An 18,931-nucleotide genomic window follows, 5' to 3' on the forward strand; every position below is an offset into this window, starting at 1 on the left:
AGCACCCAGCTTTATATACCAAGTGCTTAATAAAAAAAGCAAAACTGTAACAAAGCCATAGAATTTGAATCTTACTGAATTTGTAGCACTAGCAAGTTTTTTCACTCAGTCTGTCACCCTAGTTCTAGTCCTGGTCCCAAATTCTGGGAGTGTAGGTATCTCTTTCCATAGGCAACAAGTTCATATTTGCCTGCAAATAATTATTGCATTAACTATTTTTTTTTTTTAGTTCTAAGAGCACTTTTAAAGTAGTTATGTAACGTTTAAGGCAAACCGTGAGTTCTCAGGCACTTCTGATTCCAGGAACGTATTATGTATATCATTAAAAACTTAATTATTGCTAAATTTATGGAAAATGTCTAAATGCAAGATGATGATGATGATGATTATAAATCAAAGCCTTACTGTCATCCTTCCAAGTCCTATGAGTTTCCTGGAAGATACATAGTTTTTTTAATAAACCTGCCACTACTGCAAGCTTTTTTATATATCACTATACTAGTACGTTATATTTGAAACCAAGTATTCTGTTAAGTGGAAAACATTTATCAGTCTTCCAGAAAAACAAAACAAAACAAAACAAAAAACCTCAACACAACAAAAATCCTTCACATGTGCTTGATTATTTTAATGACATTAAAATAAGCTACTTTTATCATATTGCCTCAAAAAGTTAAAAGGATCTCATGAATGTCCTAAACATTATCTTGCAAACCTGGCCATTTTCATACAATCTTTTTTGTCACCCTTTTTAAAGCATGCCTACACAATTCAGTTCTGTGACTTATTTGATTAACAAGTGCTTCAATATGATGCGACTCTACCTCTCCTGAATTAGAAAGCTCTTTTTTTCTTTTTGGTTATTATTTTGAGAAATAAAACTGATGTTGCTACCTTTTTCTTTTCCTAATGTAATTATTTCAAAATTGATTCTATAGTAGAATATTTTATTACCATTTTTAGAAAGTCCTTGGTCATATATCATAATAAATGTTGTTGATTATAATAATGACGTTCAAGACAGGTTTGTAATAGTGCTGCATGGTGGGAAGATGAGAAGAAACAGGGTTAAGCTGAAAGATATTCCAAATGAAAAACCTCCTCCCTCATGAGGAAAGTCAGGCACTGGAGTAGGCTGACCAGAGACGCAGCCCAGTCTCCATCCTTGGAGGTCTCCAAGACCAGACTTGGTCAAGCCCTAAGCAAGTTGTTCTGACCTCATTGCAGGAGGATGGACTAGGTCCTCAAGTCCCTTCCAACGTGAATTATCCTATATATGTGACTCAACAAGGCATCTAAAAATGTTTAACCATCCAAAGGTTTTTCTAGTCACTGTAAAATTTGTAAGCATGACTTCCGTCACTTGTGCCCTTTGGAGATTCTCTGGTATATATTGAAGATGAGAGCACATTTTTCTGGTAACTGGAGACCCTATAAGATTTCTCTCTTTTATAAGCAGCCTATTTTCTGTTTCTTAAAGGTGTATTGTGATCATCATTGGAACTTCTACTGTGCAATCAGATTTAGCTGAAATGATCAGCAGTCAAGTTATTAATGGAGAATCAACAGGCACATATATAAACACAGGGAGGTGCAGAGCAAGAAACCATATTAGATTTTCTTCCATATACAATCAAACTAAGAAGTAATTGAATCTTTTTCCCCAGTTAAGACCAAGTTTAATGCCAAGAAACATATTAAGAAATTCATGCTATTTTTTGTGTTCTATAGATAAATACACTGTCAGAATATATTTTTTTAGCAATTTATTGATGTTTATCTTGTATTTTCCTAGCATCCATCTTAAGTAGACCATTCTGAGATCAGTTTTGCTTTTCTGGAGAACAGCTTAGGTCTTCTCTGAACAACACATCCACACACATCCAATAAAGTATAACGGAAAACACAATCTTGAAGTTCCTTTTCCTCTTTGGGTCTCAATTAATATGTCTTTAATACTGGGTACACACGAAAGCATTTAAAATAGAACTTGAAAACTGCTTCCCAGATAAAGGTTTTTCTGCCCACTTAATATTGGTTTGCTTCAGATTAAATTGAAAATCTCGTTTTGAAGTTTTATGGCCACTACCAACCGGGTTTAAAAATCTTATATTTTTATTTAAAGTGAGCATTAACCTTGTGCAACAGTGCAATCATTTTCTACACTAGGACCACATCCTGCAAACCAAAAACTCTGGAAAAAAATCTCAAAAAACCCAGTGGAATTAGTTTGTTAAGTTTAAAGAAGATAATTGAATATGAGATAAGTAAATATTTTTCTTTAAAATAGTTGAACCACCATTAAAATAACTAAAAGCTTCATAAAGTGAAAGGGTAGCCCACTTCAAATTGCGATATAATAAAGTTCCTGAATAAAGGTTTGCAAAAGTTGGTTAATACAGAAAGGTTTCTTCCTGTCAACTTTGTAATAACTTAAGGAGATAATGTATTTTGCTGACCATAACTGTAAGATAAAAATAATCTTAAAAATAAGTTTTAGTGACATCTGTGGAATGGTCTAAAGGATTACAGAAAGAGTTACTAAGTTTTGCACTGTAGTCCCCTCTCTTGTTATGTTATAGAGCTTTGGTATACAGTTTAACAAAGTCTGAGAACTTTGTGTACAGCTGAAATGTTGTTGCCTAGCCTTACTACTAACTGCATAAACTCCAAAGCAGGAATGATGCTTTGATAGCATTTTGGAAAACGCTTTTCTTTTTAAGTAGTAAAAATGTTTTAATCATTGCAGGTAAAAAATGCCTACCTCCACCTCAAAGTATAGGGTCTTTATATTTGCTGATATGCATTTGACGACTTTACAAACTTTATATAAGTGTATATTCACACACATATTAAATATTTTACGTAAAAGTCAAGGAAGAATAAAATAGACTTGGTGGAGGTTTTTAGGAGTTCACCATAGTGATGCAGTTAATGGTGACACCATTATGCTCCAAAAAGATGTGTTTGTGGGTTCATTGGGGTTTTGGGGGGAAGGGCAGAGGGTAACCTAAATTATTCTTTAAAATTATCTATGGAAACATTTTGGTTTGTTTGTAAGTTGGTTATACACTTGCAAAGTTGCAAACAATGAAATTTAGTATCCTGATATCAGCATACTCACTGAATGAGTATGGCACACCACCAGTTCTAAAATTTTGAATAGTAAAGTTTCAAAAGAGAGAGCTGGGTGAAGGTCAAGAGAAATGCAGTGTATGATCAGTTACTCCATCAGTAATGTGAGCTAATAAGCAAGCAAACTCAAGCATTTAGTGAAAAATCCTGTTTTCTATTCAGTAGCCAAGATAAACACATTTGCTGATGAAACAATTAGGTAGAAACATAAGATATACATGTCTCTTTCTGAAGAAAAACATATGCTAGATAATTCATGTGCTAGCTAAGTTTCCCATGTAACTTCCCCAGAGTTAATCCATGTAAAAGTGATTGGTTTTTGATGTCAAGAGCAGTGAGACCTTGAACAATCTGCTGAGTAAGTGTGGTTCACGGAAGTTAGAGCTGCCTGGAGCCAAACTGAAGTCATTTTTTCTAGGATAAAAATCAGAAAAGAAAAAAAAACCAAACCAAAAAGCAAATGCATTTTCATCTCTTTTTTCGTATCTGGCAAGTTTTGTGAAGTTGTTACAGCAGAGGATACACTGGTACAAGCATGTTTGCATGATAAGATAAACATCTAGTTCTATTTATCAAAAACTACAAGAAAATTAGGAAAAAAAAAAGCCAACAGCAGTATGCAACCTATAAAAACCATGCAATCAATTAACTTGTTTATGAATCATTAGTTCAGAAAATCACCTTAATAACAGATATTTTCAACAATAAATAATAGGTCATTTCAGTAAGTGAAGGGAAAAGTACAGCAAAAAGAAGTCTGTCTTCACTTCCTGTTTCTCTTCAAAAGAAAATAAAACTCGGCTATGTTAATTAATGATATGAAACCTCTAAAGATCTCTAGTCTCACAACATAAGCTTAGTCAACATCTGGCATGATATTCTACACTTGGAAGTCTTAGTCTTGACTGACTAGATTTAGGCATGAAGCCAGAAAAAGTGGTGAATCACCCTGCATCTCATCAGTCTGATACTGTTACATCAGAAGTTGGAGGAAGAGAGAAGTTGTTTGTTTTAAGCCACCTAAAAGGCACAATTTAACACTGAACTAAACTGAAATTTCCATTGTTAGCACAGTCATGTTTTGATTAATCTTTAAGTTGTTGCAACTGTATATAATAAATAGATGATTGTATATGTTAATTGTAACTGTATATGTTAAATGAGATGATACTTAAGTGAAGAGGTCTCTCACCTGGAAACAACAGAAATGATTTCTAGTCACAGAAAATGTTGGCATAGATTTATCTTCTTTTTTTCCCATGAAAATCCTACTACACTAAGAGGACTACTGTGGAAATTTTTAAAATAGTTTGCATAAATCAAACAACAGTGAATACCTGCAATAATAAAGTAATTCAGAGAGAACAAGTACATATGGCTAGACAATCGCTTGATGTAATTCAAACAGCAACTGCCTTAAAGGAGAGCCAAACATTCCTAGCAGTACAACAAAAATACAGTCAGATTACCTGTATGAATATAAGTTTTTCAAACTTACTTTGGGGCAAATTTTGTCTTAATTCGTATGGCTCAGATATATTTCCTCCTGTAACACAACAAACTGTCAAAACTAAAGCAATTAGGGAAAAGAAAGCCTTCTGCAATTGCATATCCAAATCTTTATTTCTCTTTCATATAAATTTCAGTTTGAAGCTGAGAGTATCTGAGTAAATTACAAACACATCTACATAATTGGAACATTGTTTATGCTACAAGGACACCTGAACAGTTCAACCTACAGGTGAAACAGAACTAACTTAATAGTCGTACTCTCCAAAATAAACAAGAATTTTGTACCTGAATAAACAACATTTATGTTACAGTCCATCAGCAGTTGTCTTGCAATTTTCAGAATTTGTGACTGTTAGACATTAAAAATCTCCAAATAGACTCACAGCACATCCTAAAAGTATCATTGACGGCAGAAATTCATCAGAAGGCAAAAATCTAGTGAGTGAGTATGCAAGTATAGGAACTTGCACAAAAACATATGAAATAGATTTGGGCAGTTTGAGGTTTCATACTTGGTAGCAAGTTATCTCCTTGTAAATTATACTCCTCACAGTTGAATATAAGGAAAGACTAAAAGGGATACATAGTTTACTCTCTATTTTGTCTTCAAAATTGAATGTAGGTAACTAATTTGCATTCCAGGGTGAGGAGCAACTGTCCTGTTAATGAGACTGGAAGCTCTCTGTGTATCATCCTGGGAGATGCTAAAAGGACCTGCAGTGCCTTTTGCTGTCTTCTCTCCTACCAGCTGATAGCTCTGTTCTTTAAGTATTGTAAGCACCAGTGTAGTTTTTCTTTCAAGAGCAGTTTCGTATAAGCATTTTGGTTTACTTAAATGATAAAATTAATTATTTTTTGTATATTTTAAGTTACTTTATGAGCCTTTTGCCATTGAAAGATGATTCCACAAAATGATAAAAAATATAGAACACGCATTTTGATTTGGCTTTTTAGCCAGGATGAATTTAAATCCTTGTTTTCCAAACTTTGGTAGTTGAATCTTCAATTTAAAGAATATACTGGCACATATTTTGGAGCATAACTTGCATTATGTATGTGGATAAGTATATAAACTGGGCACAATTGAAAATATCAGTATATACCATGATTTGTTCATTGCCTTAAACTGCTTCTGGTAACAAACTGGGACAACTTTTGGTAAATGTCATCTGAAAGCAGACCACCACGTTGTTGTTTGACAGGAATACAAAGATTTTAAACATTAAGAGTGACTGGAATGTTTCTTTACCAGTAAGTGGATTAAGTCTTTTCAGCCATTTTCATGTTTAAAATCTTCATTTTCTACTCAAAGAGCATAACTGACTGAAAATGCTCAAATATGCTGTCTGAAAGGAAAAATTAATCTTTTAGACATATAGAAACACCTACAGTGCTGCCCTTCCCCATGAGACACATTGAAGATGAGCTAAAACTGATGAAGTAAAACAGTAGATTAAAAGTAGATTATGTCATAGAACTGTATTTCACTTCCTACATTGAAGAGGTACTCTTTGCTTTCTGTGAAGCAGTCAAAATGAAATTACTTTCCAATTTACAGATGTAATTGAATGACAATTTTAAACAAAGATTATTCAGTACCTTTAGAATTATCTGTGTACAATATCCACTTTATTGGAATGTAATCTCAGAAATTACTGTATCCTATGAGCAGTCCTTCTGTATACCACAGAATTAAAATATTAATCCAATTATTTTATGTGTTAGTTCTACAAGAAAACTCCTATGCCCTTAAAAGCGTTTGTGTTTGGTCAGCCTTGGTCTTCCAGAACAGGTTTTTAGTATGCACTTTTATGGGTTGAGAAGTATGTTCTTCAGACAGAAAAAATACTAAGTAATCCTGACATTTAGTTTTTATGAAGCAAACATACTGAGCTCTTGAACATTCTTACTTGTCGAACTTTACAAATTATTAATAATTTCATGTTTCTCAAGTGCAATCTTTCAAATCTTTCAACATCCTTGTGAAATCCTGCATACTAAAATTATATGAGCTTCTGAATGTGCAGTTTAGAAATCAGGATTCCCACCACCTATATAAGAATCCTATCTGCAATAATTACTTTTCTTTATGCATATTGTTTTCTTCTGAGTTAATGAATTTTGTATTCCTTTCTGCATTATGTCACACCTTCAGGTGCAGAAAGATGTTTCACCCAACTCCACTGCCTCCCATAAAAGAAGAAAAGGAGCTTGGAGAAACTTCAAATAGAATTTCATTATTTGCCATGTAAATATTCTAGTAATCATTCAGTACAAAGAATATCTAATGATAATTAAATAAAATGTAAAATTTGGTCTTGGCTACCATTCTCTTCCTATCATTTCCAAATAATTTATTTTTATGGAAAAAAAGAAGTCCCACCAAAAGTGTACTTATCATAAAGTCAAAACTCAGTGCTCTTTATTCCACATGAAAAGAAACACCTCCCTCCACTTCACCTTATGAGTGTAAGCTCAAAAAATTGAGGCACTGTGGGTGTGTCCAGAGTTTTATATTGGCTGGTTCTGGACAACTCACTCAGCACGTGTTTTTGTTTCTGTTTTCCCTAGTTAGTTTGGAAGTCTACCCTTGATGGTTGCCTGAGAAGCAGAGTATACAAGTATCTCTTTTTCTTGCTAAGTCTTCTACTAGCTCTGGGTCCCACAACACTGGCCTAGTTTGCGCTCCTTTTCTTAGACGTATGTATTTTTATTTGAGCTTTTCCCATAATGTTACTTTTAATAAACTTAGTATTAATAATACTATGTTCAGTAAGACCTGGCTCAGTTTGATACTTGTTCCCTTATGTACCTTATCTATGCCTTAAAAACAACCATTATTTTGATACAAAAACTACTTTCATGACTTCTAGAGGTCTTCTTGCACTCTCTGACTGAAATGGAAATGCCACTACCACTTCTCACAGTTTTCAGTAAGGAAGAAAACACAAAGGTGTAAGCCAACAAAATTATTATCCTAGTAGTAGAACCCAACAGGGAGTTTCAGGTTAATTACTGATGACTCACTGGGACAGCTGTGGCTCATTACACTCAACATTGAATATAAAGGAATAACAGGAATAATATTCTCCTAGAATCCCCAGTGGTCTGGGGATAGGTACTGAGGGAATTAATTGCACAAGCTAGTACTGAAACCAAGGGAAAAGGCTTGGGCTAAAAGTCTTGGCTGGCAATATTTGGCTTTACTTTGTTTTGCTGCTCGTCAGAGCCAAGAACAGTGATAATGAGCATAGCTTTTGTTCAGGGATGAGAAGGAGCCCTGCTTTTCTGTAAGCAACAGCAAGGAGTATGTGAAAGTATGTAACTATAAGCAAACAATGGAGAGGAATGCTGGCTCTGCCTAGGTTGTATTGTTGAACTTGCCTTCATCACAACATAGATTTTGGCTCAGCCCAACCTGTCATTGTTGGTTCTGTGGTCAGGTGAAGGTTCTTGGTGGAAAGCAACACATCTCAAACTCATTTGTTGGCAGAAGCCAACTGTGATTAGTATCTTAGAATAAAGTCATGTGCTTCTCTGAGTTAATAAACCTGCTTAGTTCTGCTATTAGTCTCTCTTAAATTGCTTGATTTTAGAAACTGGCAACTAAAACACTACAGCTTACGTTAAACAATTTGTAGAGCAAAGTAGGATCATTCCCTTAGGCATGTAGTAGTCTCAGCTAATAGTTCTGATTGCTGTTGTCTCACAGTGCAGATAAAAACTTTTATTTCTAATTTTTTAATCTCTTTGATATAAACCTTTTTTCTATATGTATATATACACACATACATTTGCACATTACACATAGACTCATCTGTATTATGAACAACAGACTGTGTACACAAGTCTTCATCTACAACCTTCTGAACAATTTCCCAAGCCTGGATTTTAATATTAGCTGGGAAAAAAAAAAAAAAAGCTTGGTCTCAGAACTCATAGATATAAGAAAAGATAAAGCATTGGAGCATTGCCTTGGAGATCGCTGATCCAGGATGGTTGAGGGCTTGTACAGCAAAACGTTTTGTACTTAGAAATTTGGATTATCTCATAGCCCTGAGATGGAAAAACCTAAAAGCATAATGACAAAAAGGAATCAACTGGCTGCACAATCATTTTTCATCTTCAAACCCATAGTTCCTGTCTATCTTACAACAGAAGTGTAGAAATTGGCTTTCCTTTTACGGTAGTGGCTTTCAGTTGGGGCTGAACAGATTTATAACACAAAGTATACGACAAAGTGGTCTGCGAGAGAATAGGACTGCTGAGTGGCAGGCGTCTTCCAGTCCTTACAGTCTCTATTTTATATTTAAAAAAAAAACCAAAACACAACAAAACAAAAAAAAAGAAAACCAAAGATATTAGTTTTTTAAAAAAGGTTATTTACCTCTAAAGCATTTTTTTTTTGTTTTAGTTTCCTTCAGTAAAGCTATGCAGCACGAAATAAATACTTCCTGTATCTTTTAAGAATGTTTTTATTCCAACTTGATTTGACCTCTGGATTATATTGAAAAGAAAGACTAGTAATGTTAGAGTAAATGTCATTGTTTGATCAGAAATTTACAAAAATCTGAGCTTTATAAATATATTCTGACAGGACATCCTTAACAAAGAGATCTGGAAAACATACTAAGAAAAAAAAAAGCTATAAAAATAGGTTAGAATCTAGAACTGTTTTCCTTTCCTTTTTCCCTGCACACAACATTTCATTGTGCTACATCAAAAGAACAGTTTTTTTAAATTAGAGTAGAATAGAATAGTTCCAGTAGGAAGGACAGACCTGCAATTATCATCTAGTCCAACCAAAAGTTAAAGCATGTTATTAAGCGCATTGACCAAATGCCTCATAAACACTGACAGGCTTGGGGCATCAACCACCTCTCTAGGAAGCCTGTTCCAGTGTTTGACATCCACTTGGTAAAGAAATGTTTCCTAATATCTAGTCAACCTCCCCTTATGCAGCTTTGAACCATTCCCATGTGTCCTCTCACTGGACCCCAGGGAGCGCAACTCAGCACCTCCCTCTCCACTTCCTCTCCTAAGGAAGCTGTAGACAACAGTGGCATTGCCCCTTAGCCTCCTTTTTACCTAAGAATAGGTGTTACAGAATGATCCAGCAAAGCAATGAATCAGGTGATCTACTAGATCTTATGTGTAATAGTACTTTTTCATGGTAGATTTGGTTAGGGTAGTTACAAAAGAAAAGTTATTGTCTTTATGTTAGTTTTTGCTATGGAGTATTCATTTTCAGTCCTCTAAACAAATTGGGGAAAAAAAAAAACTTAGGAATTACTTTTTACAGATGTCTCCATTTGATATTAGTAGTTTGCATGATATTTTACTGGCTTATAAACCAGGAAATCGCCATGCAGTGATACAAATATTTCTCCTGCAGCATGTCCTGCTGTTTTATTTTTGTACCCCTGCAGGCTAATAAGCTACATGATATATTATCATCACAAGGTGATGGTAACACTCACAAGAGACATAAGTATTTTGCCATTAATTATACTTGAAGTCAAATAATTTCTTTTATCATTAGTATCATAATCAACTGTTGACTACAAAATCTTTATAAAACAAGGATAAAAAAGCCCATAGGATTTCCAAACCTACACAGCTACTAAGTGTAACTAGAAATTAAAAAAACCCATTGATTTTCCAGATAATAAAGATATATTGTAAGTTAATTGGATTTACCCTTCATTTTCACATAATATTAAAATAAAGTAAAACAATACAAATACTTAAAAAGTTAACTCAAAAAGTTACGTCATTTGTCAAACAAATAATCCACATTAGTAGTGAAATAATATAAGAGAAGAAAAACAGAAAGGACTGGAAAGTCTTATGCATACCCAAGCAAGCTAAGATTATTAAAAAATATACTGTAGGTTATTATTGCCTGCAATATGAAGGAGCAATAATCTGTTTCATACATAGAATTCAATTCTGGAGAAATGAATTTTTTAAGTCAGGTTTGACTAAAACAAAATTTCTGTAAATTTTTCAGGAAAAGAACTCCAAATGAACAAAACCCCTCGCTTTTAGAATGCTGATGTCTGCTAAGAGCTCAGGTTTCTTGTAAGGAAAGTATTTTTTTATCTTTGTTTTTTTAATTTCTTTTATTTTTCAATTTTTTACTACCTCTACTGAAAGATTAAAAAATACCAAAAATACCACCCTGACTACATGAAAATCTTGTAAGCTAGTACTTTAAAGAAATAAAAGTGTAGAAGAGTAAGTGAGCTTTCACTTACATGAAAACAGTTTTAATTCTTTCACCAGGGCTGTGGTCCTATCAGCACTTCCATAAATAACTAAATAATGATAGAGTGGTTCATGGTAAGACTGGACTAGGAAGAGAAGTGTGTATGTTCTCCTGGAACCAGAGCCTTATCTACCACTCAAGGAAAACAGACTATTCTAATTCAACAGAATAGACAGAATAGAAAAAACCCTGCAGTGTACATCAAATTATATATGTGCTTGAAATTATTAAAATCCATTTTCTTTTCAAAACTGTATAATGAAGCATTTAATGCAAATTTTTTCTTCTGTAGATTATGATTATTCTTAGCTAGCTGAACTTAACCTTTAATTGAATGTAACATAAATAATTTAAAATCTTAGATTTATGACACTTTAAAATGCACAAAAAAAGTTATGTATAATCCTAGTATAAATATAAAATGCCCTCTTCATTCTCTCCAGCTAAAGAATCTCATTTATTATAATTAATACTGGAAAGTTACTTTTGTTGAAGTCGTTTTCACATTAGTGGTTATACTGTTGTCATACAATTATCTGCTGCAGGTTTCTTTATCTCTTATGACAATTATAACAATTAAAAAGCTACATCTATGTTGGCTAATATGTTTCTGAAAGGTATGCAGAAGACATAGGATCTTTAAACTTATTAAAAACCCAAACTGAAACACAAATATGCTTTTCTGAAGCACTCGGAGGCATCTTCAATAATGGCACTGCTCCTTGCTTTGAACTCCAATGCTGTCAGAGAACAGACTGCCACCTCGATCAGAAAGCTTCAAAAAATAATTTTAAAGCACCTACAAGGATGATTTAACATTGTCTTAATTACTATTCTTCACGCATAACAAAAGGGTAATTATTCCTTAAGCCTACTAAAACATTCAGCAAAATAACCTGCATTGTCTAGCAATAGTTCTCCTATACATTACACTAACAGTAAGTTATTTTTCTACAGAATTTTTTTCTAAGTACCTAAAATACAAACGCTTCTGCAAATTCTCCTGAAAACTACTGCATTGCATGAAAGTCCAATGTTAAACTTAAGAAAGGAAAGGCCTTTCAGGAATGCTGCTGGAGTAGTGGAAGCTTTGTAAACATCTTTCCCCCACCCCAGATACTAGACATACTTGTTAACAATAAAGCAATATTGTTAATAAAACAATAAACCTCTTGCGGGAGGTGGGGGGAGCTGGGGGGGGACACCAACCAAAACGGGAAAGGCTTGGGAAGGGTCAGAGCAACTCCATATGAATTAAGCATTGCCAATTCACTTCTAAAATCAATAGGACATGCACGTAGAGCTTAGCATTTTTAATACACTTTTCTCACCTTGGAGGGAAAATTTTATTTAGGAAAATGAATGGACTGGGCCATATCAAGCCACTATAGCTTCTTTTCCTTCAGTTTTAACATTTTTTTCCTTTGTTGACAATTATGTGCTTGGAAAACACCATAAATGTAGAGATTCTCTGGAAGGTGAGAATAGACAGGAAAAAGATTAAGTTTAATATCAAACTAAAACTTGGAAGTAACAGACCTGAAAGTTGCAATTATCAGCAGCTTTCCCTTTGAGAAGCTCACTGATCTTTATGAAGAACTTATTAATTTTATGAAATGGATTTTGCATCTGTTTTATAATTAACAAATATTTTCATTGTCTCACACTGACTGTGGCAGAGCTGAAAGCTGAACCTAGACTCTCCAGCTCCCAGTATCTATTCCCATTCATGCTGTGAAATGAACTCTTAGGTCGGACTCAAAAATAGAAACAGCTTATTTCTTGCTGATGCAGCATGATGCAACTGCATGCCCTGCAAAGATTAGTATTTGGCTACCTGAGTTGCTGATTAATTACTGATGAATGGTTTGCTTACCATTTGAACAAAGGTAGCTTTTTATTTACTTGTAAACCATTTTCCAACTCTTTATTTTTTGAAAAACCTATTACGTTAAAGCATTTCTCTTTTCATTCTCTCATTTCCCCAAAGGAAGGGTCTTAGCAAGACATTTCTGCTAAGGTGATAAAAATAGTTGTTTCTACTTAGCTATAGCAGTAACAGCAAAGATTTCAAAGGCTGTTGAATTTCAGATCTCAGAGATTAGAAAATACACTAAAACTTTCAGAAAACTCTTACCGGCTAGAAAGCTGAGGAAAACCAAAATAAGTACCTCTCTCTGTACTTTCCTTAAAAATAATTTTAAAAGTATCCTAACATTTATCATTCTTTTCAGGTTCTATCCCAGTGATCAGAGGCTTAAAAGGCACAGATATTGCATATTTTGCCAGATTTTCCATGAGACAAAGCACCACAACCCTCACTAAGGTCAGCAGCAATTTACGTAATGGTAAAAGACAAAAAGCCACACTGTTTCAGAACTGACTGTACACATAGCAAAGACTGATGGAATTAAAAGATATAAATGGTCTTTTGCAAAAGACACCTGATATTATTTTATTGCAAGAAAATTCCCAAATATAATTATCTTTACTGGTCATCTCAGCAAACTACAGATTTTTCTTCTATGCTCCCCAGAGAAGTGTTTCATGGCACATACAGAAGTGCCAGCTTGCAGAATTCTGTTATTTTTGCTAAAGTCACATCTCTGGGAGTTGTGAGAAACACACACACAAAAAAACCCCAAAGCCTTCAGATTTTAGGAATGAAGCACAGAAATACGGAAAGTAAATATGAAAATATATTAAGGCAAATAAAAACCACCACAAAGTTGTATATGTTTATATGTTGCTTTGAGGTCAACCTATTGTCTGTTTTTCTTATGAGGACTTTCCCTGATTTCCGACATTATTGTTCTTATATATGTGAGCAGCTCAAGACTTGTAGGATTTAGACAATGTGTTCTAGCACATAGTTAGTATTTGGTCCAAAGTGACTGTAATCAAATAAGCATAAAATATAACAGGTATAGATATTTCCTACAATTCTACATCCCTACTGATAGCATTCGTTTCAGTCTAGTCATCCATGACCTGTAAATAATGGCTTGCCTGGCTGAACAGATTCTACTTGCAGTGTTTTCACTATGTCTCAGCATAAAGTGTGAGTTAAGTGAAAAGCAGTTGCAAAATATAGAGCCTTAAGGATGGAACTATATTTAGCTGTTTCTAATGGTTGTAATTCCCTTCTTTACACAGTTGCTATAGTAGTGTGGATGAAGTTTTAATCTATCTCCTTATAGCTGAATCTCAGAAATACTGTATACTTAAATACTTTATCCCTTGTGCATACTATACTTCCTGTGGAAAAAGAAGTGCCTATCGTAGCATTGTGTTAAGGAAATTTTAGTCCTGTGTGAGGTGTGGAAAGGTAAGAATAACCCAGATTTAGACTGTCTAAATGGGTTTACGGTTTAATTGTTGTAAATGAATAATCCCTCTGGGATTAGTAGTGAAAGAGATGATGCAGGCAAGTCCCAGAAAACCTATTCAATGCTCAAGACATTGGAGATTTTGAGACCAGATTATGAAGCATAACACAGGGATTTTCTGCTCTCCAAGAACATGTCAGTGAACACAGCAAAAACATTTTAAAAGGCAATTTTAATGGGGTTTCTTCATACTTGATTGTTCTCTCAAGAACAAATTGGAAACTACATTGTATACATTTATATGCACAGATGTGTGTAATTATATAATTGGACAAAGGTGGGATTATTTATCAAAGAGGTAGTCAAGGCACTGGGAAAATCACACCACAAGATGGTTTAAGGAGATGTTTGTGAGAGAAAACAGTGAACCAATATGGTAACATTTAGGGGAAAAGCTCCTTTCTGCAGAAGGAATTGGTTGAAAATTTTGAGACTAGAAAAAAAAATATTTTTTCCATTCTGTTTTCCACCCTTTCTTGGCAGAGAACAACTGAATTTATTTTCAACTAATAGAATGTAAGCATTCCTGAGTGCCACTACTATAAAGTACCATTACTTTCCAGGAGGCAACAGTTAGCATTTTATAATTGTAGTAGCACTACAAAACCTCTTTATATTGGGGTGATCTGAACTTGGAGTCCCTTCACTTAAGAACATTTAAAATTAAGTTAATACAAGTGCTAGGAAATATAGGAACCAATTCTGCTTCAGAGCTTATGCCCTGACTAGCCTCCTTCATTACTATTCCCTTTAGTAAAACTATTTTAATCAGCTGTTGAGATTCAGTCCTAGGTGGATTTTCTATTCCCACATAAACCTAGTACTGATAGGAAATGTCAGGCTGTGAGTGGACAGAGCACTCTCTCCATGATATAAAAGCAGCCAAGACAGTAGCATTTGTCAGCCATTGCCTTTCAAAGACTAACGGATTTTGTATTAAATCCACTTTCTTTAGCTGACAGTCTCAACCAGGATGCTAGTTAATGCTTTTGGGGCCATAAGCACCTCTCCAGCAGGTAACATTCTCCAAGTGCTAACTCATTTTATGCAAGCCACTTAACTGCCATCTTAGAGTAACAACTACTGACCTGGGCTTGATTCAATTCTTTTACTATTTTTCTTCACAGTAATAAAATTCTGTCTTGTCAGTAGTTTGTTTATTTAGGCCCTTCTGAAAAAGCACCTTCTAAAAGCCAGTTACACTTGGCAGGAAAAACAGGAGGACAACTGTGTTAGAGAAAATATCTTAGTTTTATAACTTCCTTAATTTTCTCAGTTAATATAGCTTTTATCAAGAAATTTCAGGGTAAGGTCTTTATATTTTGGAAAAGTTTTTCCACTTAAAATTTATAGCATGAGCAACAGCATGTGGGACTTTACCTGGTAAAAGCTAAAGACAATTGTTTCCTTTTGAAGAGAAAAACAAGAGAAAAATATTCACTTATCTGAACCTTTGGGGGCATCTTGAGTTTTTCTGTATTCTCCCATTACTATTTGTGAGATTAGATCTGACTGTGTATATCTATGCTCCTGGCAAGTGAGCTATGTCTCTAAGGAACATCCTTTGTTAGGAACAGTGCACTGTGGCACTATAGAGCCTGTCCTCTGTGTTGCCATTTATAAATCTAGTATGTATTCCTCTTTGACTCTCGGACTGTTTTGCCTCATCACGGTTTGTCCATAAGTGAGCTGCTTATGCCATTTTTATTTCCCAAAGTTTAATTCTGCAGATATGGCTATTTCCAGTATAGGATGAGAAAAATCAATTCTACTCATGCCCTTTGCACACTGTTGTTGAGCCCCTCAGATCAGAAAAGTCAGAAAGACATTTTGGAACAGATTAAATTTTTTTTGCTGTCACCCTTTCCCCTCCACCTTTGTGTCATCCAGGTAGAGAACAATGGGCAGAATAGATTATTTTACACTCGCTTCTAAAAAAAAAATAAATATAACATAAGGTGTCAAAATTATTAAGCCCTGTTTTCCTTTCAGGTTTCCTCGGGCCTATGATAACTGATTAAATCTGTGAGTGCTGGCCAGAGCATGCTAAGAGTAGAAGCAAAGCCCATGCTGTTTCTTTCCTCTGCCAGTTCACTGCACTTCTGCACACCAACACGTGGTGTTCACCAACATGTCCTGTGCATTACACTGTGCAGGTTCCTTACGCAATGTCAGATGGATCAATCACCATTTTTTCAGTGCTCCAGGACAGCTTAAATATTTGCTGATATGCTTTACATGTCATCATGAAATTTCTAAAATCATGTTATTACAAACTTTCAGGAAGCATAAAAACTTTTGGTACATATTTTTAAGCAGATTTCATTTTAACTATCTTTTCCCACTTTTTTTCCCCAAAAAACTTTCTAGCTGAATAATGAAACTGTGTTGAACATAGCATCTTAATCATGCTGTGGGGCATTCAATCAGACATGCTTAAATGCAACTAAAATACTCAGACTGCTTGCATTTTAAAAATTATCATACGTAATAATGTCACTCATGGTTACTCCTATTTTACCTTCTTAACCTCCCTGCCCCTGAAAACTGCTGGAAAACTAGAAAACAACTGAAGTTAACTATTTTATTTCTCTCTCATGTGCTTGAACTGTGTCTGTGTATCAGACAGCAGAAACAAACATATTTCCAGAGCTGTCAAATCTACTACCATGTCGCAATAATCCATGTATTATTTTTGCAATGAATGGCAGAATATGAAAAGAATGCTAGCACAAATTATGTAATTCAGTTGGAGGGAATGATGGCCACTGCTAATGGAATTAAACAATGAGAGTTATTAATAAAATAACGTACAATACATACTTATGCTTATTTCTCGAATATTCTCTTAAACAAAACAAAAAGGTTTCTATTCTCCACTTAGAGAATAGAAGTATCTGTTATTAGCTAAAACCAGTGGATGGCAAAATTACATCAGATCTCTTTGCCTTCTCTTCGTAACAGAAGCTTGCAATGTCAAATACCACAGACAAATGTTACTTTAACATCTCATGATAATGTAAATGTCATTGCACCGCACCAAAAAGGGACAAAGATTCTCCTTTTTAAAGACAATATGAATTAACTGTGAGCAAAATAACCCTATATAAGAAAACAATCTACAGTGCAGCTGAAACCATTTAAAGACAGTGGGACACCAGGACAAAAGTACCACACATTTTTTGGTTTCCTGAGATTTAATTTAAAAAGCCTTTTCCCAAGATATCCTCTATGGACACTACCGCTCTTTACAGCATTGTTACAATCTCAGAAAAAGACAGAAAAATCCTTGGATCAAGAAAACAAATCTGCCATAAAACCAGAGGAAAAAAGCCACTTTGGTACAAACTTGACCTATGGCTTGTTTATATGCAATTTTAGATATGATGATACACTTTGATTTTGCTTCCCTTGTTTATGAAATAATGCAGATTGCTTAGTAAAACAACAAGCGCCCCTGCAGGGCCCTTTAGAGTTGATTTGTTCATTAGATACAGCAAAAAACAGGTTAAGACAAGCAAATTGGGAAAGCTGGTATGGGCACATTTGTTTGATTGCAAGAGAGCACACAACCATCAAAATAAATTAACTCCGTCAATACTGTTCTTCCTTCACTGTCTTTACATTTTACTTCTTCTATCATCCAGACAGGAATTTACACTTGTCTTTTAATTTCTATTGTTTTATATAGTAGAAAGAAGCACAGATTTTAATCATGTGTCAAAAAAAAATCATTTTATTATTATTTACTGAGATGTGTTTGTCCTTTCCATAATTCTTAAAAGCAATATGAGAACAGCTCTTGTAAACATGAATGGATCAATCATTGATGTGAATTTATGCCTAATAGCATGTTCCAAATTAGGTGTGATATAAGGTTTGAAAATAGTATTATTAGAATTTAATACTCTGGTCTAAAGTTAAAAAAAAAAGAAACAAACAAAAACCACCCTTACGAAAGGCATATTACTAAAAGACATTTTCTCACATAAAAAATGTTGACTTTGCCTTTGCTTTTATCTGTGCATAAAAATTATGTTGAGGCCTAAAATTCCTTTTTTTGTTATCGGTGGGGGTTTGTTGTTATTGTTCCTTGCCCAAAAATTCCTCTGGAATTTTATTTTAAATTACTGTACTACTAAATCGGTATACTTTCTTAAAAATCCGAACATTTGTCTTGTTCTAGTATTTGCCATGATTATTTTCCTAGATATTCAACCATTTCACATTCACATTGAATGCTATGTTTCTGCTGAGGCAAAAAAGCACGCACAGGTGATACTATAGTAATATTCAGAAATACTTAAATGTCAGAATTTATATTATTCTGTCCTTGAAATCATCTGGCTGTTACAGAAATTGTTGCATTTCTCTGAACAGCAATTACCTCCTATAAAATAGAACTTTCAGAACTCCAGATGTCACATATTATACTGTGACTTCTGATTCCTTTAAATACCATTCTGTAGATTTTGGCATACTCACCTGACATTAACATTTGCTTAAATGAGTAAGATATACACACACTTCCTTCCAGTCTGTTTTTGAGACATTATTTCTTTCTGTTTTCCTGTAAAAATTACTTGCTGTTCTCAGGAAATGGAATAATAACAGAAAAAAAAAG

General features: G+C 34.3%; 1 protein-coding gene across 5 annotated transcripts in view; it reads right to left on the minus strand.

The window, feature by feature from the left end:
• Positions 1 to 18,931, minus strand: part of PCDH7 (protocadherin 7) — a 291,307-nt gene that overhangs the window by 124,697 nt on the left and 147,679 nt on the right. The window lies entirely within an intron of this gene.

The sequence above is a fragment of the Phalacrocorax aristotelis genome, chromosome 4 (genome assembly GCF_949628215.1).
Source record: "Phalacrocorax aristotelis chromosome 4, bGulAri2.1, whole genome shotgun sequence".
NCBI classification, from domain to species: Eukaryota; Metazoa; Chordata; class Aves; order Suliformes; family Phalacrocoracidae; genus Phalacrocorax; species Phalacrocorax aristotelis.